The sequence below is a fragment of the Pelobates fuscus genome, chromosome 7, assembly GCF_036172605.1.
Source record: "Pelobates fuscus isolate aPelFus1 chromosome 7, aPelFus1.pri, whole genome shotgun sequence".
In the NCBI taxonomy this organism is placed as follows: domain Eukaryota; kingdom Metazoa; phylum Chordata; class Amphibia; order Anura; family Pelobatidae; genus Pelobates; species Pelobates fuscus.
The window spans coordinates 102861772-102888803 of record NC_086323.1 but is presented as its reverse complement, the minus strand read 5'-3'; the positions used below and the strand labels follow the sequence as shown (position 1 = coordinate 102888803).

At 44.7% G+C, this 27032-nt stretch overlaps 1 long non-coding RNA gene across 1 annotated transcript; it reads left to right on the top strand.

Moving 5' to 3' along the window:
* Positions 1-22090: 22090 nt before the first annotated feature.
* On the top strand, positions 22091-26799 carry LOC134568911 (uncharacterized). The gene is made up of 3 exons (XR_010084068.1): positions 22091-22128; positions 22782-22797; positions 26744-26799. It is a non-coding gene; the product is annotated as an uncharacterized LOC134568911 (long non-coding RNA).
* Positions 26800-27032: the final 233 nt, after the last annotated feature.

The window sequence follows — 27032 nt, the reverse complement described above, 5'->3', positions numbered from 1 at the left end:
GGATGTGGTGTGCCAGAACCGACAATGAGGTAGGGCCTGTCAATAAAAGAGGGCAAAATAGATCTGTGCAATTTACTAACAGTCAACAATATACATATCTTATCCCGACATTCTTTAACCAGGCTAGCGGTATTCCCGAGCGTGACTCGGGGTTAATTTTCGCTGCCAGAAGCGGTAACCCCGAGTCACGCTCGGGGTAGATAACAGAACTGGCAGCGGAGTCTCCTTACCTTCTCCTTGCGATCCAGCGATGTCCCCGCGCTGTGATTGCCGGTGAGAGCCCCGGCGGATGCCTCCATCTGACTTCCTGGTTCCGTCTCTGTGAGCCGCAGAGGCTCATGGGGGTGGAACTGGGCGGGTAATTCAAATGTTTCAAGCATAAAAGTGACACACACACATAAAGTTAGGTGATACAGTGAAATCCTGTCAGATTACATCGTATCACCTCAGATTTGACACAGTATCACCTCAGATTTGAAATTTGATCATCCTACACTGCCCTGCCTGCCCTTTTTGCTGTAATTTCTGCCCATAAAATAATTTTTTTACCATGGCATCAAAGCGTCACTTTAGCATCTCCAAAGCGGGTTTGGATCAGATGAGTGACAGCGGCAGCGACACAGAGCCCCTCGCAGAATTGAGCGACTGCGATAGCGATTCGTGGCAAGATTCGTCATCCGACTCTGACAGTGACCAGAGAAGTGGCGACAGCGACGATTCTGCACCCGAGCTCAGTGATGTGCGCACTTGGTGCCTTATTGATTGCGGTATGGATGAGGTACCGCCGCCAAGATGTCCGTTTACTGGATCACATGGGATGAAGGTAGACGTTGAGCACAATGATCCTTTGGTATACCTAAAATTATTTCTCACAGATGACGTCATTGAAAAGATTGTCACAGAGACAACTCGCTACAACGAGCAGCAATCAGCTACTCTGCATAGCAAGTTTTCCAGGAACAGAAAATGGGAACCGGTATATTATTTATTAGATTATAATTCATGATTTTATGTTTCGAACTTTATCACATCTGAGAGTACTTTTGGTCAGGTTTAAGAAAGTAATTACTGGCCTACAATACATAACACCAAATTTCCATGCAAAAAAATGGTACCGCTTTTGGTACAAAATTCCTGACATAATCATACCGCCAGGGAGGTTAAAGGCATTGCGTATGTCTTGAACTGGTTTGGATAACCTGCTTGAACCCATGGAAGCTGCCCTTAAAGAGTAAGCAGAATAATGGAAGGGTTAAGGCTTGGTCTACTTGATTAATGTATGATGAGATATATTGTGGTTTTGTAATAATTAAGTTTGAGGTGGCAAAAGTAAACCGTAGTAACAAAATTATAGCAAAAGTTGTTAACGCTGTACTAATACTTGGCCAAAGAATACGTAAACAAAAAGGGGCGTAGATGAGCCTGTATCGTAATAGAAGGAAAACGGTAGAATGTATACGTAGGGTGGACCATGCATGGTTCAAACATGAAACGTCAAGCCTTTGTTGACCCATGTATCGTTAAATAAGCGAGGAAAACATAGGTTTGTGTGCCCCAATAGGAATGACACCTGTTGATTAACCTGTTGTGGTAACCTAGAGACAACGAAGGCCTTAATACATATATATATATATACCGTATTTATCGGCGTATAACACGCACCGGCGTATAACACGCACCTCATTTTCAGAAGGAAATTCCAGGAAATTTCCCCCCCCTCCCATAGTATTCCCCCCCTCATCCCATTGTGTTCCCTCCTTTCCATAGTATTCTCCACCCCCTCCCATAGTATTCTTCACCCCCTCCCATAGTATTCTCCACCCCCTCCCATAGTATTCCCCCCCCTCATTCCATAGTGTTCCCCCCCTTTCCATAGTATTCTCCACCCCTCCCATAGTATTCTCCACCTCCTCCCATAGTATTCTCCACCCCCTCCCATAGTGTTCCCTCCCTCCCATAGTGTTCCCCCCCTTTCCATAGTATTCTCCCCCCACTCCCATAGTATTCTCCACCCTCTCCCATAGTGTTCCCCCCCTCATCCCATAGTGTTCCACCCCCTTTCCATAGTATTCTTCCCCCCTCCCATAGTGTTTCCCCCCTCATCCCATAGTGTTCCCCCCCTTTCCATAGTATTCTCCCCCCCTCCCATAGTATTCTTCACCCCCTCCCATAGTGTCCCCCCCCCTCCCCTTGTCCCCTAGTGCACTTTCCCTCTTGTCCCATAATTACTTACCTGTCTTGAAGCGTGGGCCGGCTTCACACCGCGCACCGCGGTACTGGAACTTCAATTTCAGGTGTACACACTTCCTTTCAGTCCCGCCGGAAACCGGAACCTGAAATTGAAGTTCCAGTACCGCGGTGCACGCTGAACACCGGCCCACGCTTCAAGACAGGTAAGTAATTATGGTATATCGGCGTATAACACGCACACTTCCATTTCCCCCCTATTTTCAGGGAGAAAAGGTGCGTGTTATACGCCGATAAATACGGTATATATATATAAATAAATATAATATAAATTTACATTTTTTATATATATATACACACACACATTCTACATGTATATTTAACTATTAACTACATAATTATTTGATTTGATTAATTATAATTTGAGGGACCTGCCTGACAACCCAGGCAGACAGTCCAGAGAATTCTATTGCGAACCCTATATTTAACCCCGTCCCGTAACTTTCCAAAACGCCATAAAACCTTTACATGGGGGGTATTGTTATACTCGGGAGACTTCGTTGGACACAAATATGAGTGTTTTATACACTTATCACGACAATGATATCACCAGTAAAAGTGAAGTTTTTGTTTAAAAAAATGCAAAAGCCAAATAAAAATGCTAACTTTGCCCAGCGTTTGTGACTAAGTGGCTAATACAAAAGACTGGAAATACCCCATTTTGAATACCCTGGGTTGTCTACATTTGAAAATGGTATGCCATGATTAGGTTAATTCCCATTCCTGGGTTACCATATGCTCTCAAAAGGCAACATAGACCCAGCAAACCAATCTGGCAAACTGAATTGGGCAAGCCGTATATTGACCCTGTTACTTTCCAAAACACCATAACACCTGTACATGGGGGGTATTGTTATACTCAGGAGACTTTGCTGAACACAAATATGAGTGTTTAATGTATATCCTCCCAAATAATGATAATCCCAGCGCTCCCTAAGGAGAAGGCCCAAGCATGGCTGCAGAAACGACAGCAAGGCTCATCTACACGTAAAGCAACTCAGAGACGGGCATTGAAGCGGACCACAGCCGGATCACCCATGAAGAGGGAAGTAGTGCTAGAAACCCAGAGCAAAGAACATGCTATGGCTCACCGATTTCCATCCTGGCTCGAAGGCTTGCAGTGCTCTCCCCAAGTGCTGGACTGTGCTCTGCCCATGAAGGGTATCGGGTGAACTGGGGACCGAGCAGATCAATTATCTTATCATTTTGTCTCACTCTCTTAGGGGTTCCAGAGGGGCATCCTTTCTTGTAATTGCTTTTTGTTTGTTTCCCTACCTTGCTTTCACCACTTTATTAACTAGGGTCCTCCTGGGTCTATATTCTGGCTAAGCTCCAGCATGAGTAAGTTAACCACTCTTGCAACACTCAGAACTTTATAGCTCACCTGTTTCTTCGCCTATCATTGTAATCCTAAAAATTGTGCATGTTCTCTCTGAATGCCATCTCACATGTAAGCTATGTATTAAGATGTTTGTATCAACTGCTGTTGTGGCATGACATGACTGTTTGTACACCTCTGCACAGCAAAATAAATAAATAAAAAAAATATACCCATGGGTGTCTACTTTTAAAAAATATATGGTTTGATGGGGGTAAATTACATTCAGTGGCGGATCCAGAGACTGGTCTCGGGAGGGGCACTTTTATATTATTTAAAGAAATAATCCATGCACAATAACCACTACAGCTCTGTGTAGTGGTTATGGTGCCGGGACCCCCTCCCAGAGTAAGTAGTCAAACCGTTTAAGAATAGTTTGACAACTTATAGTGTATGCGTGTGTGGGAGCAGTGTATGTGTATGGGGGGGGCAGTGTGTGTATGGGGGGGGGGGCAGTGTATGTGTATGGGGGGCAGTGTGTGTATGGGGGAGCAGTGTGTGTATGAGGAGGCAGTGTGTGTGTATGGGGGGGCAGTGTGTGTATGGGGGGCAGTGTGTGTGTGTGTGGGCTGTTTATGGGGGGCAATGTGTCAATGTGTGGTTAGAAGGGTAAAGGGGCTTTTTGATAAAATAAATAAATAATGTATAAAATTAAATAAATGTATTTTGATGCCTGGCGGTCCAGTGGGAAATCCCTGGTGGTCCAGTGGTAGGAGTGAACTCTAGCCCGCGCTCCTGGGCTAGAGTTCACTCTCGCGAGATTTGGAGTGTTGCCGTGGTAACCGCGGCAACACTCCATGCTTGCGAGAGGAGGACCCAGAGGAGCTTCAGGCTGAGCTCCCGGGTCCTCTCTCCTTCCCTCTCCCTCCCCTGCCGGCTGTCAGCACGGTGCCTGCGGACCGGCGAGGGAGATCTCTGATCTCCCCGGTCCGCAGGCACATTGCAGGGCTGGCACTTGGACAGGGGAGAATCACTGGGAGGGGGGGCAATTGCCCCGTTGCCCCCCCCCCCCCCGGATCCGCCAAGGATTACATTGGTCAGCTTAATTAATGTCCCAAACAGGACATGGGTGCATGATGACCAGCTGTGAAAATTCCAAGTTGGAAAACTGGAATGCGCACCCTCCAAATAAGGTATTTTAGCCCCCAGAGAATCCAACACACCTATACATGGGTGGTATCACTGTACTCAGGAGATGTTTGGGGTGTTCTGTGGCAGTAACCCTTAAAGTTCTCAGTACACGTATTCTTAAATTGCTATGTGTGTCAAAAAAATCACCAATTATTATTTTTGTTTAAATTTGGCATAGGTTGGTGGTAAAATGGCTGCATGAAAAGAGTCAAAATACTCCAAGTTTAATATCTTAGGTTGTCTTCTTTTAAAAAATATATACATGTGAAGGGTTATTCAGGGATTCCTGACAGATATCAGTGTTACCATGTAACTTTCATTACTTTTGAAAAAAATGGTTTGGAAATATCAAAGTGCCACTTGTACTTATTGCCCTATAACTTGCAAATAAAAGCTAAGAACATGTTAACATTGGATATTTCTAAACTCAGGACAAAATTTAGAAACTTTTTAGCATGGGTGTTTTTTGGCGGTTGTTGATGCGTAACAGAGTGTGTTTTTAAAAAAAGAGATTCAGCATATTTTATAATTTCTTTTATAGTAAATTATATGATATGATGAAAATAATGGTATTCTTAGAAAGACCATTTAATGTCGAGAAAAAACTTATATAATATGTGTGGGGACAGTAAATGAATAAGAGGAAAATGACAGCTAAACACACGCACCGCAGAAATGTAAAAACAGTCCTGGTCCTTAACGGTAAGAAAATTGAAAAACGGCCTGGTCACTAAGGGTGACATTGATGCTATTTACACCCAGTAGATACATACAATCACACTCAAATTATGCACACACAAATATGCTTGTGCATTCACACTGTCACCATGCATGCATGCCTTTACACTGATACTACACATGCATTCATGTACACTGCCCAAAGCCTACTCTCAAAAACAAACATGCATTTAGCATTTGCATGTATGGCCACAAATACATATCTAGTTTCACACCACACTCATGCTCACAAATACAATGATGTACATTGTGCATTCAAGTTACAAAAAGGCTCAAGTACACAATTGAACTAAGTGATCAATCTTGCTCCGTGTTACTGACTCCATCATTGGGGTCACAATAAATAAGTAGTCACTTTTGTTTTGAGTGCAAAAAAAATGTCTCCTCATAGGCAAATGCCTAATTATACGATTAATAGAATGACAGAGTGCTATCTGATGATATTTACAGAGACAGTAAGTGATCGATCCTCTTTTTCTGAGGAGCCACTGACCCAGGAAAAACTGGCAGATGAGAATGTGCTTGTACTCTCCTAATTTATTTAGTAACGTACTGAATGTCAGGGTCCGGGGACTGAGTCTCAGACACACCTAGGGGTTTATTCTGTAAACAGTGATTTCTGGTAAACGGAAAACTGAATTGGAAAACTTAAAGTCAAAATAGTAGACTTGGAGGAAATAACTTCTCAATTTTCTATTTTGAGTAAAATACGCAAATTTATTTGAAATTTCACCACAGTTTATTGTCATTGCCAAATTTTTCTAAAATATTAGATTAAAGTCCAGTGATAGCTGCCTTCTTCTACAAGGCCATATCTTTATCCTAGAAGTTCTATTAAGAGGGTTATGCACTGAAATTTGAATTCTTATGAATCCAAGGTCAATTTCAAATTGTTGGATCAAATAACTAAATTGAACAACATGGTTGACTTGGAAATGTTTTACAACTCAGCTAAAAGTTGGTATTACTTTAGCTTCCCAACAGGTAATGTATTGAATAACCATGGAAGCATTGAAGGAAATAAAAGACCTTGTGATATTATTGATAAAATCTTCCTTGGTGCTGCTTGAGCTTAAAGGGACACTATAGTCACCTGAACAACTTTAGCTTAATGAAGCAGTTTTGGTGTATAGAACATGCCCCTGCAGCCTCGCTGCTCAATCCTCTGCCATTTAGGAGTTCAATCCCTTTGTTTATGAACCCTAGTCACACCTCCCTGCATGTGACTTGCACAGCCTTTCATAAACACTTCCTGTAAAGAGAGCCCTATTTAGGCTTTCTTTATTGCAAGTTCTGCTTAATTAAGATTTTCTTATCCCCTGCTATGTTAATAGCTTGCTAGACCCTGCAAGAGCCTCCTGTATGTGATTAAAGTTCAATTTAGAGATTGAGATACAATTATTTAAGGTAAATTACATCTGTTTGAAAGTGAAACCAGTTTTTTTTTCATGCAGGCTCTGTCAATCATAGCCAGGGGAGGTGTGGCTAGGGCTGCATAAACAGAAACAAAGTGATTTAACTCCTAAATGACAGTGAATTGAGCAGTGAAATTGCAGGGGAATTATCTATACACTAAAACCGCTTTATTTAGCTAAAGTAATTTAGGTGACTATAGTGTTCCTTTAATAATGCTTAATAATGCGTTAGGTTTATTGTTGTGTGACAAGAGCAACAACTCTCTGGTACATGAAGGGTTAAGCAAAGCTGGTGATTTGGCACACGATTTTGATTGAACCAAACTACATCTGAGAAAATAATATTTCAAATTACTGATTTATAACTTGCGCCGTTACAGTCCATAATAAATGCGGCGGCGAGGCTCATCTTCCTGTCCGCCCGCACCTCCCACGCCTCACCCTTCTGTCAGTCCCTACATTGGCTTCCTGTAAGATATAGAGCTCAATTTAAAATTCTGGTTCTTGCTTTCAAATCTCTATGTAATGCTGCTCCCACCTATCTATCCTCTCTTATACACAAGTATGTCCCGTCTAGGCCCTTACGCTCTGCTGAAGACTTACATCTATCTTCTGTCTGTACTCCCACCTCTGATGTTCGCCTTCAAGACTTCTCGAGGGCTGCACCGTTCCTGTGGAACTCACTTCCCTCCTGCGTTAGATGCTCACCCAGTCTCCACTCCTTTAAAAAAAATCATTAAAACCCACTTCTTCATAAAAGCGTATCAATTAAACTGTTAATAGCTCCCGACTGATTCCTCTCTTGCAACTGCCATTAGTCTAATACTATTCTTACCGTTTGTGTCACTTTACCCCACTCACTCTAGCATGTAAGCTCATTGAGCAGGGCCCTCAACCCCTCTGTTCCTGTGTGTCTAACTTGTCTGGTTACAAATACGTGTTTGTTCGTCCACCCACTGTAAAGCGCTGCAGAATTTGTTGGCGCTATATAAATAACATAATAATTATAATGATAAAATCCCTTAAGACCTTTTTGTTCCTGTAGATCTAAACTTTGTTTGTACCCAAATTCTTGTACAGTTACATTATATATATACCTATAATAAAAGAATAATAGCACATAGTATAATTGTCTCATTTGGAATCTAAGGATGAGGGAGTCTACAGAGGAAACATGAATTGTGGCTTCCTCTCCAGACAGTCTTGTTTCAGCTGTAGGACCATTGCTACTCTCTGTAAAGGAACAGAACAGTATATTGTTTTAATCTGGTATGTTTGTGAATCCTGATGAATTGAATTGACTGGAAGCCGATTACGTGAAGCGTCTTGCGTGCTCGTCCCGGCCTCAGCCTGATGATGTACAGGGATGGACTGAGCTCTCTAATAAGCAGAGGCAAGCCTGCTGCACGAACACACTCTATTGCTCTGTTGGCAATCAGCAAACTGCAATGGCTCTGCCGATCTCCGACTGAGCGATGGAGAGCCAAACAGCAGAGGGGAAGACGTGACATCCATGTGCTGTGACAACTTCTCTTCTTATACAAAGAACCATCCAGCAGGCTAAGGGAGTGCATGGAGAGCCAATCACTAGTTCGGATTTTCAGTTTATCCACTTGATGTGATTAGGGATTGATGGCTGAATTATTGAGTTTCTTGAAGGTTTGCTTCAGTAAATCAGAAACAATTTACGTGAACAGTGTATTTTGAGTCAGGTTGCATCAATGCAAATAGAACTTGATATTCTTTAAGGAATAAAGTATTGAGCCTTTTACTGAGATCTGGGCAGGAGAACTGTTTGTATTGTATTCTTTGGCTGAGCCGAGCATACTGAAAGATAGAGTAATATGCAGGTATGTAGATTGATGTTGAAAAGTGTGTATGTGACATTGTGTGTATACATTGTGTGCCACTGGCTTTTGGAGGAGCCTGGTTGCCAGCCTCCTACCCTGTGTCCATGGCCCCTGCAATAGATCTGGCTAAAATACTTTAAACAGACTCTGCTCATGCCTGCTTGGCTATTCTGTTCGGTAGCTTGCATTCTCCTCCTATTTTAACATTGTCCCGTTTGACTACCGAACAACCGCATGAACCAGAGACCAACCTGGAGCTTGTTAACACCTATTAACAACTTGGAACGTTTCTCACCACAATGTTCTAATTGTTCGTCTCGGTGGCCGCAATCAGGGCCGCCACCAGAAATTTTGGGGCCCCTAACTCAGCTCAGGGTCTTGGCCCCCTGGGGCCCGCCTCCAATCCCGCCCACAGGGTCTGCCTCCAAATCCCACCCACAGGAATACACATACAGACACAAACACACACACTGATACAAAATGACACAGATACACACATACATACATACTAACAGACACACATACTGAAACAGACATACACGCATATAGGTATACATACTGACATACACATACTGAGACATACACACATATACAGACACACAGGCATACATAGTGACAGACAGACACATACTAACATACATACATACATACAAACACACATGCATGAGGACATACGGACACATACATACACACTAACATACATACAGACACCGACATACATACACACAGACATACATTCATACTGGCATACATACATTCATACAGACAGACATACATACAGACACTGACATCCATATACACATACATACATACACAGACATACATTCATAATGGCATACAGACATACATACATTTACACAGGCATACATGCATATATACAGACATACATACATACATTCATACATGCATACACACAGACATACATTCATACTGACATACAGACAGACACAGTGGCGTACATACCAGGGTCGCAGGGGTCGCGGCTGCGACCGGGCCCGGCCCACCAGGGGGCCCGGCCGCCCCTGCGACCCGGTATGTATGTCACTTGGCCAGCCTCTTCTCCTGGGGGGCCCAGGAGCCGGCCACCTCCGGGCCCCCCGAGGCTGGCCCTGCTGTCACCCGGCTGGCCGGTCCTGCGGGCGCGCGAGGGAGCACTCTCCCCTGAGTGCTTCCTCTTCAGCTCCCTCGTGCACCGCAATGATACCGGAGCCGGAAGATGACGTCATCTTCCGGCGCCGGTATCAGTACGCTGCGCGCGAGGGAGCTGAAGAGGAAGCACTCAGGGGAGAGTGCTCCCTCGCGCGCCCGCCTGCCTGCCCGCCTGCCTGCCTGCCCGCCTGCCCGCCCGCCGGGTGACCGGCCCCCCAGGAGCCCAGCAGCCCCACTGGACCCCAGGGAATCCCCTCAGCACTCCAAAAGGTAAGGAGGCTGGGGGGATTAAATAAAAAAAAAATGTGTTAGTGTGTGTGTGTGTTAGTGTTACTGTGTGTGTTAGTGTGTGTTTTACTGTGAGTGTGTGTGTTAGTGTTACTGTGTGTGTTAGTGTTACTGTGAGTGTTAGTGTGTGTGTGTTAGTGTTACTGTGAGTGTTAGTGTGTGTGTGTTAGTGTGTGTGTTAGTGTTATAGTGTGTTTTACTGTGAGTGTTAGCGTGTGTGTTAGTGTTACTGTGAGTGTTAGTGTGTGTTTTACTGTGAGTGTTAGTGTGTGTGTTAGTGTTACTGTGAGTGTTAGTGTGTGTTTTACTGTGAGTGTTAGTGTGTGTGTTAGTGTTACTGTGTGTGTTAGTGTGTGTTTTACTGTGAGTGTTAGTGTGTGTGTCAGTGTTACACACTAACACTCACAGTAACACTAACACACACACTAACACTCACAGTGTGTTACTGTTAGTGTGTGTTTTACTGTGAGTGTTAGTGTGTGTGTTAGTGTGTGTGTTACTGTGAGTGTTAGCGTGTGTGTTAGTGTTACTGTGAGTGTTAGTGTGTGTGTTAGTGTTACTGTGATTGTTAGTGTTGGTGTGTGTGTTAGTGTTAGTGTGTGTGTTACTGTGAGTGTTAGCGTGTGTGTTAGTGTTACTGTGAGTGTTAGCGTGTGTGTTAGTGTTACTGTGAGTGTTACTGTGTGTTAGTGTGAGTGTCAGTTAGTGTGTCTGTTGAGTGTGTCTGCTAGTGAGTGTCAGTGAGTGTGTTACTGTGTGTGTCTGTTACTGAGTGTGTTTGTATTAGTGAGTCTGTTTGATGTCTGTTAGTGAGTGTATGTTTTGTGAGTGTGTATGTATGTCTGTCCCTGAGTGTGTCTCTGTCAGTAAATGTGTGTGTCTGTTAGCTAGTGTGTATGCGTGTGTTAGCTAGTGTGTATGCATCTGTTCGTGAGAGTGTGTATGTGCGTGTCTTCAGCACTTACCTTTCTCCAGCGCCGGACTCCCTTGGTGCTGGGGATCCCTCCGCCTCTCAGCTCCGAATGCGCATGCACAGCAAGAGCCATGCGCGCATTCAAACCGCCCATAGGAAAGCATTACTCAATGCTTTTCTATGGACGTTCAGTGTCTGAGAATCGCGGAAGCTCCTCTAGCGGCTGTCAGTGAGACAGCCACTAGAGGCTGGATTAACCCTCAGTGAAACATAGCAGTTTCTCTGAAACTGCTATGCTTTCAGCTGCAGGGTTAAAACTAGAGGGACCTGACACCCAGACCACTTCATTGAGCTGATGTGATCTGGGTGTCTGTAGTGGTCCTTTAAGTGTGTGTGCATCTGCATGCACTGGTGTACATACCACGGTCGCAGGGGTCGCAGCCCTGCAACCCCTGCGACCAGGTGCCCGCCGCCATGTGTTGCGGCCCCGGCCCGCGCAGAGTAAGCGTTCGGGGGGGGGGCCCACGGATCAATTTTCGCACCGGGGCCCCATAGGTCATGTGTACGCCACTGGACAGACATACATACATACATAATGGCATACAGACATACTGACATACATGCATACACACATACATACAGACACATTCATACTGACATACAGACAGACATACATGCATACAGACATACTGACATACATACATACATACATAATGGCATACAGACATACATTGATACTGGCATACATACAGACATACATGCACACATACAGACACACAGACATACATATATACAGACAAATATACATACATACTGACAGACAGACATGCATACATACAGACATACACAGAGCATATTTTTCAGCCACCCTCTTGTTTCTTACCTTTTTGTTGCAGGAGGGTGGCTGGGGCTGATGGGAGTCGGCACGGCTCTTCCTCTTCACTGCCTGGCTCTCCTCCCGCGCTTGCGTTGCGGCTGCGTTTATTTTTTTTAAAGGGGCCCGGTCGCGCTATTACACGGCCACACGTGGACAGGGCCCCTAAAGATATAGGGCCCATCAGCGTGTGGGCTCCGGTGCAACTGCCGGTACACGTGGGGCCCGGGTGGCCAGCCGGGCCCCCCAGGGCCGCCGGGCCCATGACAATCGTCATGGTTGTCACCACCTGATGGCGGCCCTGGCCGCAATTCCTATGGACAACTACGAGGTGCCACCATCTTGTTCACATGAACACAGGCAGCGGTGTTTGGGCATGAATCTCATGGAACTAAAATCGGATACAGAAGCTCCCGAACATCGCTGGACTTCCATCATGGTTCGATTCTATTCAACTTAGAAGGGCACTGTTCAGTGAGATCATTCATCTGGATGAGGGGAACAAGCTCCATGGTAAGACTATTGACTCTGTTTGGTAGTTTGTTCGTTTTCAAACTACCGAACTAGACCGACCGCAAGCCCTGATTATCTGGAAATGTTTGGGGCATGGGACCATGCCTGCGGTCGTCAAATAGATTCCATATAATTCCTTAACCCCTGAACTGATCTGGGTGATTTTTGGATATGTTGGTCACCCAGATCAGGGCTATCAGGTGATGTAACATTTGTGGGAATATTATGGGTTTTGGGGTACTTTTGGGACTTTGTAGAAATTTGTGTTTTTTTTCTGCCTGGAGATAATTGGGTTAATACAGTATCTGACTCAATTATCTTCCAGACAGAGGGGAGTGATTGTGTGCTGTGTGGGAGTTTCGTGCCTTGTAACCTTATTGTTATTGGTCTGTGACGTTGTAAATCAGTCTACCATCAGGTCGATGTGGGCGTACCCCTTGCATGTGGATTGTCATATATGTCAGGATTGTAAGGATCGTATATATATAAAAAGTAAGAAGTATTTATTTATTTTTTATTTTTATTATTTTTATTTTTATTATTTTTTAATTTTTTAATTTTTTATTTATTATAATTTTTATTATTATATTTAATATTCATTATTTTTTTATTATACTCATTTTTTTATATTTACTTATTTATTATTATTTATCATTACCATCCTTTATCATCATTCTCTCCTTTTTACTCTTTATTAATTTAATTCCAGGCCATTCATTTGCACATTTCTATATCTATATCTCTCTCCCTTATACCTTTACAGATTCTTGTGCCCATAGCCTCATTAATAGTATAAGTAATATAATTTTTGTGTAAATATCTACATGTTTCATCTGAATTTGTTTTGCTCTTTGTTCAGACATTAGTAATATCCTTATGTTCCTTTGGCTGTACTATTCTCTGCCCTGCCATATAAGTCATTGATTTATTTCCATATATATACATATGTACTTATGTTTGTATATAGCCCACGCCTTTCTACTTTTTATATCTCACGCTCACACTCTTTACTTTTTCCTTCTCACTCTTATTCACACATCAGCTTTTTTCTTATTACCCTTTTTCTTCATCACACATCTATCCATGGGGCCATATTTCACGCTTTCCAGTTTCATTTTTGGGTTTCACATACACAATATAATTTCTTTGCTTTATTCACATTCACTCCCCATTCATCCTATCCATTCACTCACGATCACATCCTCTCTCAATCACTTTTCTGTTATTCTATTGGTTTGGGCTTTCTATTTAAAGCGGCACTGTCATGCCGAATCCCGTTTTTTTTAAACCCCCTCCCGCCTCCACTACATCCAATTGACCCCTTAGTCACCCCCAAATGCCCCTAAGCCCCCCACATTACCTATTTTTTATTCTTTATCTTCTGCCCCAATCTTTATTCAGGGCGCCGCCATCTTTGTGTGGGTAGGTGAAGTCCCTGTGGGACACGTCATCTGCCCACACTAGACAGACTGTGAGATTCCCGCACATGCCCAGTGAAACACCTGGACATGCGAACGGGAATTTCACCTATTCATTCATTCATCAGACAGACGAATGAATGAATAGAAAAAATCAAACGAACAAACAAACACCGAATATCAGTGTTCGTTTGTTTGTTCGGTTTATTACAAGGAGGGAGCTACCGGCGTGCAGCTCCCTCCTTGTAATATGTAAAGACAGAAGCGGCAGGGAGCTGTGCTCCCCACCACTTCCTAAGCCCCCCAGGTCCCCCCCTCACTCTATGGGGGTCAATATGACCCCCTTAATAGCATAAGGGAGATTAAAATCTCCCCAATGCCCCTACTCGCTATACCGCGAGTAGAGGCATGTCCACTAAACAGTGAGCAGCCTACGGCTGCTGACTGTGAAAAAAATGGTAATAAGGGGGGAGGGGGACCTACTGTCCTCCCCCGCCGGCCCCCACCCCTGGGCGGCGGGTGGGGGCCATAATGGTAATGAGGGGGGGACCTACTGTCCTCCCCCTCCAGCCCCCACCCCTGGGTGGCGGGTGGGGGCCATAATGGTAATGAGGGGGGGGGACCTACTGTCCTCCCCCCCAGCCCCCACCCCTTGGCGGCGGGTGGGGGCCATAATGATAATGGGGGGACCTACTGTCCTCCCCCCGCCCCCACCCCTGGGCGGCGGGTGGGGGCACTAAGTCATTTCCCCCCCCCACCCCACCCCCCCATCAAGGTGACTAGGGGTCCCCAAGCCCCTAGTCACCCACCCCCCACCCAAATAAAAATGCCCCTACCTACCCCCCTCACCCTAAAAATAGTGAGGGGGGAATAAAATTGCTAACCTGTAAAGTAAAATTGAACTTACCATTCAACGTCGTTTTCTTGCCAAAAAAGGCCAAATAAAAAACCATCATACCCGTCGAACTAAAAATAAAATAAAAAACCCGAGCGCAAAAAAAAAACCAGACGAAAAAGAAAAAACCCGAGCGCAAAAATAATAATCCATCTTCACCCATGGAGGGCTCCGCGCAGACTGAGCTCCGCAGGGCGGGGGAAGGCTTATAAAGCCTTGCCCCACCCTGCAATTAGGCTAAGAACACTCTGATTGGTGGGTTTAAGCCAATCAGAGTGCTCTTTGTCATTTTACAAGCGTGGGAAAGTTCTTTGGAATTTTCCCACGCTTGTAAAATGACACAGAGCACTGTGATTGGATGGATTTCAAGCCATCCAATCACAGTGCTCTGTGTCATTTTACAAGCGTGGGAAAGTTCTTTGGAATTTTCCCACGCTTGTAAAATGACACAGAGCAATGTGATTGGATTGCTTGAAATCCATCCAATCACAGTGCTCTGTGTCATTTTACACAGCGTGGGAAAGTTCTTTGGAATTTTCCCACGCTTGTAAAATGGCACAGAGCACTGTGATTGGATGGCTTGAAATCCCCATTATCATTATGGCCCCCACCCGCTGCCCAGGGGTGGGGGCCGGGGGTGGGAGGACAGTAGGTCCCCCCCCCTTATTACCATTATGGCCCCCACCCGCCGCCCAGGGGTGGGGGCTGGGGGGGAGGACAGTAGGCCCCCCCCCCATTACCATTATGGCCTCCACCCGCCGCCCAGGGGAGGGGGCCGGGGGGAGGACAGTAGGCCCCCCCCTTATTACCATTATGGCCCACACCCGCCGCCCAGGGGTGGGGGCCGGGGGCGGAGGACAGTAGGTCCCCCCATTGTAATTTATGGCCCCCACCCACTGCGCAGGGGTGGGGGCCGGGGGGAGGACAGTAGGTCCCCCCCCTCATTATCTTTATGGCCCCCACCCACCGCTCAGGGGTGGGGGCCGGGGGGGGAAATAGGTCTCCCTCCCTTATTTTACTTTAGGGCCCCCACCCGTCGTTTAGGGGTGGGGGCCAAAAGGTTTTTTTTGTTTTTTTACAGTGAGCAACTAGACATGCCCCTACTCGCGGTATAGCGAGTAGGGGCATATTATTTACTAATACTAAGTCATTTTTACTTAGTGTTAGTACATTTGGCTGAAAGACCAATTTAGGTCTTTCAGCCTTTTAGTAGATAGCTCCCTAATACCGTGGGAATATAAAGAGAAAAGGATCAAAATCAGAAATAGAATATTTAAAACGGGAACTTGTAAGTGAATCACGAGTGTATAGAGCGTGAGTGTCCGTGCTCCTTGGTAGTGCAGCCAGGGGGCTTGCATGCCTGGTGGGCTAGTATAGTTACCATCTTGAGTCAGGTTGCTGGGTCACGAGGGGGTGATGTTCGTTGGGTCCCATAGATCTTGAGTTGACTCTGGTTGCTGGATTGCAGGCAAGTTGGGCAGGCCATACACTGTCATGAAGGCAGGAGCTGCTTCTGGTGAGGTTAGAGTGCACACGGTTCCATTGTGGTTTGCTTGTAGAGAGCCATTCATTCCCCATCTATAGGTCCCTCCAGCGTTTCTCAATCGGGCTGTAATGGGACCAAAAGACTTTCGCCATTATGATTTGGATTTTGTCTTGGGCCGATACACAGCGCACCGTCAGGGTGCTGGTAGGAGTGTGTATGTGGTACGAAGGGCTCGGTAATGGGGTAATATATCAATAAAACGAGTAGTTTGTTACAGAGCACTCAGAGATGGCGTCTGTACGAGATGGCTCCCCCTGGCCCCCTCTTGCCTCTCTAAATATAGTAAACTCTTACTTGTATTCAAGTAAGCTGCTGCCTCTGGCCCTAAACTGCCTCTGACCTGCCTGATGTCTGCTGACATATTAAGAAATGGTGATCTGAGGCAATCACAATGCTTTCCCATAGGATTGGCTGAGACTGTCAATGAGGCAGATCAGGGGCAGAGCCAGCACAAGTCAAACACAGCCCTGGTCAATCAGCATCTCCTCATAGAGATGAATTGAATCAATTAATCTCTATGAGGAAAGTTCAGTGTCTACATGCAGAAGGTGGAGACACTGAATGGCAGCACCTCTAGCAGCCATCTAAGGAGTGGCCAGTGGAGTTATCACTAGGCTGTAATGGAAACACTGCATTTGCTCTGAAAAGACAGTGTTTACAGCAAAACGCCTGAAGGGAATGATTCTACTCACCAGAACAAATTCAATAAGCTGTAGTTGTTCTGATGACTATAGCGTGCCTTTAAATAAAATGTGAGATCTCAATATTATAATAATAATAATAACAAGGTATTTAACCAGGAAAGGCACATTCAGATTACTCTGGTTTCCAAGTACATCCTGGGGATGTTACCTTAGCCCAACATCCAGGGGTTGTTACTATCACCCAATTTAATGGTCCCCTAAACCGTTAAATGTTACTGGCCATAAGGTTAGTAAAAATGAAAATCCAGCGCACTCATTTGTCTACTAAACAGTTATAATAGTGCTGAACAATTTTGTTAGTTTTACTAAAAACACCTAATCTAGGCAAAAAATAATGGGGGTTTAGTTACACTGTATGATCATACATTGCATAAGCCTGCCACAAACGTCAATGTACCCCATCTTTGGCAGGTCCTACTCTGTCTGCTAAATGAGTTACTCACTTGGGGAAATCCTTCCATCTCGAGTTCTCTGCAGTACAAGGCTTAAATAGGGTCCTGAGATGAGGCACCTGTAACAGGGAGGGGTGCAAAACCAAGGAGCTGACTAGACTCCTAAATATATACATATATGAGAAAACAAGGGTTCAGCACTATAATAACTGTTTAGTAAACAAGTGAGTGCGCTGGATTTTCATTTTTACTGTACTTATTGGCCCCCAGCAGCACCCCATTTAAGCATGTTTAGGTGAGTGCAGCCAAACCCTTGTTTTCTCATATGACAGGGAGGGGGGATCCTTGCTGCCATGTGCCATCCCTGGTGGTCCAGTGGAGAGTGAACTCTAGCCTGCGGGGCTAGAGTTAACTCTCGTGAGATCTGAGCGCTGCAGCTTTATCCCATCTGCTGAAGCCAGTAGTACCGCTTGTTCTGTCTCTAACGTAATGATCTGTTGTTTAATCTCAGCAAGGTCAGTTTTAACATCATTAAATGTTATGAGCATCAGGTCTAAAGAGGCTTTATTTAAAACATGGGTCCAATCTCTGCACACTGTTGCCTTAAGTCTGCCTATTGTTGGTATGTTCAATAACCTGAAGCCTCGGGGTATCATCTTTGCCTTGAAATAGTCTGATAAAAATAGACCATGCAGGTCTAAATCCACACTTTTCTTGTGTAGTCGTAACAATTTGAAATATAAATCTCTAGATGTTGTGTGGTTAGGCAATCCCTGGCCAGTTTCTTCCCATAATATTTTGGATGCCTCCTCTGGGGTGAATTGTAATACCTCTGCATGTTCCATGTAGGTGCCAGCTTGCACAAGGAATTCATCCATGGTATCAATAAAAGATAAAGTTTACACAGAATCCTTTAAAAATAAATGATAAGATATTGACAGTATTGTAAGAGCTCAACTTGCTCATATAAATTTAAATTTAAAGTGCTTTCGAAAATAGCACTGCAAACGGGTGCATGAAAGGTTAGGAGGTAGAGCCCCACTCTCCCAGACAATTTACAAAAAATATTTGAAATCCCCAGCACTCACGTGTTATACGCAACAATTCAGATAAGAGTAAAGCTGAGTTACAATTGCAGGCGATGGCTGAAAAATTCCTGGATAGAGGCTATGACCGTCGGGGGTTGGAACAGGCACTGTTGAAAGCTAAAATGGCTCCGGTACCTACCAGTAAGGATCCCATACAGAGGATGGTATTCCCGATGACATTTCATAATACCTCAAGTGAATTTACAGCGATTGTCAAAGACAATTGGAGGATGGTCGCCTTGGATGAAAGTTTGCCCAGGATTTTTAAGGAGAAACCACTGATATGCTATAGGAGGGGCAAGAACCTCAAAGACATCTTGGTGCATACTGACCCAGTTGAAAGTTACTCCAAAGTGGACAAACACAACATAAGGGGGTGCATCCGATGTTTGGGATGTGTGACCTGTGGGCACATGATCACAGCAAAAAAGTTCAATCACCCACATACCAATAAGGTCTATGAGATAAGACACACCATTACCTGCAAAACTCCTTATGTAATCTACAAATTGGTGTGCCCGTGTGGTCTACATTACGTGGGCAAGACTGAAACACCCCTATGCGAGAGGATCAGGGGTCACCGGTCAAGCATAAGGTTAGCGTACAGGGATGGACAAACAGATAAACCCGTCGCACAGCACTTTTTGGACAAAAAGCACCCTTTGGCATCCCTCAAGTTTATAGGGATAGACCACATCCCTCCCCCTCGGAGAGGGGGTAATAGGGGCAAATTGTTGCTTCAACGAGAGGCGTTTTGGATTAATCAATTGAATACTGTGTCACCTCTGGGACTGAACGAGAATATCTCTTACCACTCTTTTCTGTAGGATACCAGCTAGTTTAAAAAAGTTTAAGAAAGTTTTTAATTGTAATGCTTTTATCTTATATGTATGAATGTATAGTATTTAAATAATTATAGATTTATGTACCATAGGATTAGAGTTATATGGCATGTGGCAGCACTATCTTTTAGTTTGATCCACGTTAAGCACTAATTTTTGAAGCTTTTTTGACACTGGGCACTTTATATATTAATATTGGCTGCTAGACACTCAATTTAAGCACTTTAGATTAAATAAGTCTATACACTTTATATTTAATAACCATAGGAATTTAAGGGTTATGTTTCATACATAATATGCACTTTTTAGCACTTTACTATGTTCCCCTTATAGTATTAGGAATTGGGAGCACATCCGATTTATGTATAATGCACGTTTGTGTATCATCACCATAGAAACCGCAGCTCCTGGTGATCGAGGCAGTAATACACGCACGATCACGTAACGGGAGGCGGGGCACGTTCAGAGGTGTGCGCGCATACCCGGAAGTACACTGGGTGATGGCGGATTAGGCGGCAAACACTTTTGGTGAGTAGTTTACTTAATTATTAATGGTATATATTGGTAGTATGTGTAATGTGTTGTATTGTCCTGCTGAATTTTGACCCTGAAGAAGGTCCCGAACGGGGACCGAAACGTTGGTCGTAGCTTTTAATCAACTTTAATAAAGATTGAATTTTTTAAGTCCGGAGAGCAGCCTATTTCATTTGGATTATATATATATATATATATACACACACTGACACGCATACTCAAACACACACACATACACTCACAGACACACACACACTCATACATTCATAGCCACACACATTCACAGACACACACACACATTCACAGACACACACATATTCACATACACACACACATTCACACACACACACACACACACACATTCACACACACATTCACAGACACACACACACACATTCACATACACACACACAGACACACACACATACACAGTCAAAGACACACACACACAAACAGACACACACACACAGTCACATTCACACACACACAAATTATTATTTTTGTAATTAAAAAAAATGTCCACCCAGCCTCCCTACCTGGAGTGCTGGCATGGACTTGTCCCTGGGGTCCAGTGGGTCAGGCGGCTCTCTCAATATCAGCCGCGGCGAGGGAGCTGTGAGCTCTCTGCTCCCTCTCGCCGCGCGGGCTGTCTGCTGTAGCTGGGAGCCGGAATATGACGTCATATTCCGGCTCCCAGCATCAGCAAGCAGCGCGCGGCGAGAGGGAGCAGAGAGCTCACAGCTCCCTCGCCGCGGCTGATATTGAGAGAGCCGACCGGGGGGGGGTCCATAATCTCTTGCCCCCCCCTCCCATCCATGACAGGGGGGACATGGGGGGAGGAAGGGGGGCGCTGAGTGCCTGCAGGAACGGCGTTCCTGCACAAAAAAAGTGCAGGAACTCCGTTCCTGCAGGACTCATTCCATAGGCGTGCCGCGGGGATTAGGGTGTGCCCAGGCACACCCGGCACACCCCGTGCGCACGCCTATGATTTGGGGGTCAGGAACAGGGGACAAATGGACTAGGGTTCGGCTCCAATATACAACCCTCGGAAGTGGGAGGACCCTGAGAGGGGACATTGTCTTTTGCCTGTGTTCCACCCCCTTGCATGGGAAGAGTATAAAGCCGAGTGTGGCCAATAAAGCTTGTTGTTGTACCCCTGGAACTGTGTGTTGTCCAGTTACTGGGAGAAAATGGGTCTGGTCAATTATTAATAGAGTAGGTAACCAGCCGGGTTACACAGGGTCCGCTACAATCACTTGCATGACTGATCAGGTGATCTATTTGATAATCTGTCCCTGTGGATTATCATACATGGGCAAAACCAACGTGACCTTACGAGATCGAAATAGAGGCCATGGATCTGGCATCATGACCGCTCTTCGGGACTAAAAGACAGACAAACCCATCGCAAAACATTACCTAGCGGCTTCCCATAGATTACCCACTTTACGCTTCATAGCTATAGACCATATCCCCCTTTGCCCCATGGAGGTGATAGGTTACTACTTCTCCAGAGGGAGGCATACTGGATCCATCATCTGAACACTGTTGCGCCCAAAGGCTTAAATGAACATGTAACTTATTCTATGTTTCTTTAATTTATATGGCTTTAGTAACAGTAAGACACTAAGTCACAGCCTGTGCTTTCAGGCATTATAGATATAACAATAGTATGAAGTAATATTATTGATGTATTTACTTATCCATTTACTTATGCATGTAATCAATATGTATGCACTTAGTATAACCACTAGGCTCATGTTTCTAATTTATGTGATATTTGTGATAATCTAACTAATTAGTGCATCTTTAATATTCACTTGCAGCACAGTGCTGCATTATATATAAGATTTTTAGCAGATACAATGTTGAGCCTTCACTTTTTATGTCACTTTTTTTGTTGTGATCATACACTTTTATCACCTGTTTACCAATATAATTTTATTCACATTCAAGTATAATACACAACTTTAGGCTCTCCATATCTGTCTTCTTTTATAACCTGGTATACTTTAATTGAATCCTCCTTCATACACATTATTTCGGCAGAACACCTCACTATATAGCACTGGATAAAAACCATGATTTTCTTTTGTTTAAGCATGTTGCCTAGCAACAACGCAAGTATGTATGCACATCACCATGTGGATCACGTGTCCCTCTTGGGCACTTTTAGGTTCGGAGGGGGATCGGGCTACATACACACTGGATTAGTAAGTAGCTTTTGTACATTTTCTTGTTAAATGACATCCTTTACACTGTAATATTGATCTTGAAAAAGACCCTACATGGCTCGAAACGTCGATAGGGACAGACATTTTTTATGTAAGCAGAATAAAAGAATCACTTTTAAAAAAAGACCTGTAAGTGCACCTTCAAGTTTTTGAATATATATCAGTACGCGGGTTGCACCGAGGCAAGGAAATACTGAAGACATTGAAAGGGGTGAGTACCAAGGTTACAAGTAATAAATATATATATATAAAAGGGTATTATGTTTGTAGAAAATACATATAAAAAGTTGAGCGGAGGTAGAAAAAAAAGGGATAGCTGAAAACAACTAATACAATTTTAAATTATGCAATTAGTCCAAACAGATGAGAGTCCTAAGGCTAACTCTATATCTGGGTTGCCTAATTGTCACCTCCATTTAGGTTGTGGTATTAATCAAACCTACTTGCTATATTGTTTTAGGACTCTCATGTATTTGGACTAATTGTATGATTTAAAATGTTATTAGTTTTCAGTTATCCCTTTTTTGTCTACCACCTCAGCTCACCTTTTTATAGGCACTTTCTACACCTATCACTCTCTTTTTATTCTTATTTAACTTTTTATATATATTTATTTTGTTCTCTCCCACCAGCCACAGCCAGCGGAAGGTAAGAACCTGCTGGGTGACTTAATTTATTTAATGTGTGTTTGTCACGACTACTAGTGTGGTCCAGCACGCAGAAACTATGTAAACATAAACATAAGAAAGAAAAGGAAAATGAAAGGACAGAGCGTAAACCGGACCTTAGAATGGCCAGACTAATACGCTAGAGACAGAGAATGGTCAAAGGGAAAGCTGAGGTCAAGGAAGCCAGAAAATACACAATACCGTTTACACAAGCCAAGTCAGGGAAACCAGAATTCAGAATAACCAGGGAAAAGCCAAGATCAGGATACCAGGAAATCAGAATCACAAAGATAAAGCACTCTCAGGAAACCAGGAACAGGAAACCACGACAGGGCAAGGTACTGGGGTGAGTTAGGGATTTAAATATCCCTCTCTATGCTCTGATTGGTCAGAGGGTGACCTCTAACCCCAAAACATGCGTGTGCGTTGACGTTGTGACGTCACAAGCACGCTAGTATAAACTTTAGGGGCGGAGCTAGAGATGGACGCGACCACGCGGTCAGCGGCATCTTTGATTTGGGCGCGACACCCGGAAGACCTGGGAGAGCGGTTGTCGGCTCGCCGACGAGCAGGTAAGCTTGTGCTGTCGGTGAGGCTGTGCCGGTCGGGCACGGCCGTGCCACGCGGCGGGCCGTCGACCGCAACAGTGTGTGTGTTTGTATGTGTGTATGTGTAGTGTGTGTATCTGTATGTAGTGTGGGTATCTGCGTGTTTGTATGTGTGTAGTGTGTGTATCTGTGTGTGTGTGTGTTTGTATGTGTAGATCTGTGTATGTGTAGTGTGTGTATCTGTTTTTATGATTTTGTGTCTGTATCTGTGTGTAGTGTGTGTGTATCTGTATATGTATCTGTGTAGTGTGTGTATCTGTATGTAATGTGGGTATCTGTGTGTTTGTATGTGTGTTATGTTTGTAGTGTGTGTTTGTATGTGTGCCTCTGTGTATGTGTAGTGTGTGTATTGTGTGTGGGTAGTGTGTATCTGTGTATGTGTACAGGGCCGGACTGGGGATACAAAGCAGCCCTGGAAAACAATTTTATGCCAGCCCCATAAGTAACTGCGCCATATATTGTCGCATGTAATATGTAAGGCTATGTCTTGCCACCCCAGCTGACAGATGATTGAGTAATATATATTATATATATATATATATATATATTGCTTTTTCTAATATAAAATATTAGTCCTTTCAGAGTAAAACGTTTAATTATACAGTAAGCATACTCACATGCAGACACTGAAATCTCAATGACACACACAAGCTCATTGATACACACCCTCATAGACAAACAATCTCACTGAAATACATCAGCTCATTGACATAAAAACACAAGCTCATTCACTAGCAGGCACACACATGCAAGCAAGCTCACTCACTAGCAGACGCGCACACACACACACACACACAGCTTAATGTAGTGGTACTGGTATCTATAGCATGTCTCTACAGGCTTTTCAACGTAAACACTAACATTTCAGAGAAAAGGCAGTGTTTACATTGCTTCAAAGTGACACCGCTAGTGACCGTCACTCAGACGGTCACTAGAGGTGCTTCCTGTGTCAGTGCACCTACATTCAGGGCCTCCACACTCTGGAGGCGCTGAACGTTCCCCATAGAGATACATTGATTCAATGCATCTCTATGAGGAGATGCTGATTGGTGTAGCGTTTTGCAGCCAATCCTATGGCAAAGCATTGGATTGGCTGAGATCATCAAGCTTGATGATCTTAGCCATAGAGGCAGGGCCAGTCGAGGGGAGACCAGCACGCTGCGTGGGGGGAAAAAAGGTGAGCAAAAACACTATTTTTAAACACACATATACACCATGAGAGACACAGAAACACATATACCATGACACACACACACCATGACAGGCCATGACACAGACAGACCCACACACACACACACCATGACACAGACAGACGCCCACACACACCATGACACAGACAGATGCACACACCATGACACACACACATATACCATGACACACACACCATGACACAGACAGACCCACACACACACCATGACACAGACAGACGCACACACCATGACACAGACAGACGCACACACACACCATGACACAGACAGACGCACACACCATGACACACACACATATACCATGATACACACACAATGCCACAGACAGACACACACCCCATGACGGACAGACACACACCCCATGACGGACAGACAGACACACACCCCATGACAGACAGACACACACACCATGACACAGACATACACTATGACGGACAGACAGACACACACACCATGACAGACAGACAGACACACACATCATGACGGACAGACACACACACCATGGCAGACAGACAGACACACACACACACACACCATACAGACAGACACCATGACACAGACAGACACACACACCATGACAGACACACACACCATACAGGCAGACACACACACACACACACCATACAGACAGACAGACACACACACCATACAGACAGACACCATGACACAGACAGACACACACCATGACAGACAGACACACACACACACACACCATGACAGACAGACACACACACACACCATACAGACAGACACACACACACCATACAGACACACACACCATGACAGACAGACACACACACCATGACAGACAGACACACACACACACACACACCATACAGGCAGACACACACACACACACACCATACAGACACACACACACCATACATACAGACACCATGACACAGACAGACACACACACCATGACAGACAGACACACACACACACATACCATGACAGACAGACACACACACACACCATACAGACAGACACACACCATGACAGACACACACACACACACACCATACAGACAGACACACACACCATACAGACAGACACCATGACACAGACAGACAGACAGACCATAACAGACAGACAGACAGACCATAACACACATTACTACTACCTGCCAGGCTGTCTGTGCTGGCGGCCGCTGGGGGTCTTGTACTGGCGGCCGCTGGGGGAGCAGGCTGTTCTGTCTCTGCTCTCCCTCCCTCGCTGCTGCATGAGACCGCGGCCGGAATATGACCTCATTAAGCTGCGCGCTGGGGCGGGAGAGCAGAGACAGAACAGCCTGCTTCCCCTGCGGCTGCCAGTACAAGACCCCCAGCGGCCGCCAGCAGACCTCCCCCAGCGGCCGCCAGCAGACCCAGGTATCTGCCCGGCCCCAGGTGCCGACGGCCCACCGGGAAATTTCCCGGTATCCCGGTGGGCCAGTCCGGCCCTGTATGTGTAGTGTGTGTGTCTGTATGTGTGCAGTGTGTAGTTTGTGTACACTGTATGTGTGTAATGTGTATCTGCATGTGTAGTGTGTGTATCTGTATGTCTGTGTATCTGTATGTGTGGCAGTGTGTGTATCTGTATGTGTCAGTATCTGTTTGTGCCTGTGTGTATTTCTGTGTATCTGCAGGCGTATCAGTGTGTCTGGACATCTGTATGTGTGTCAGTATTTGCATGTGTGTCAGCGTTTGATATATATACTGACATACAGTTGCACAGACTGATACACATTCAGATATACAGACACACAAACACTGCCACCCATCCAGATACAGAGACAAACAGATACAATCACTGACACACATATAGATACTGACACACATGCATACACAGACACAGTGTATAGGTAAGTGTATTGGCTGCAGTGCACACACAGACACAAGCTACATCCCCAGCATACACACAGACACACGCTACAACCCCAGCATACACACAGACACATACTACATCCACAGCGCACACACACAGTAACACTACATCCTCAGTACACACAGAAAAACACACTTTATCCTCAGCACACCCACATAGAGACACTACCATTTTTATTTGCTGGGGGGCAGCATTTCTGGGAGGCTTGTTGTGTGGTGCCTCTTTCTTTCCTTTTTTTCCACAGATTTCGGGATTCCTGGACAGTGCAGTCGCAGTATGGAGAGAGACGCTGAGTCAGTTTGGGGTGACTGTAGTCTGCATAAGACTAATGGCAAGGACGCCCAGTGGTGATATGCTGATTGTTTTAAACATACATGTAAGTTATTAAATCTTTTTTACTACACTCTGGAATTGCACCTTATTTTTCTATATATATTTTCTCTTTTGGAGCAAATATCTCTAAACTACTGATGGGAGTGTGAGGATGAACACAGAAAATCTGGAGGAAAAAGATTACACTCAAGGCTTTTTTA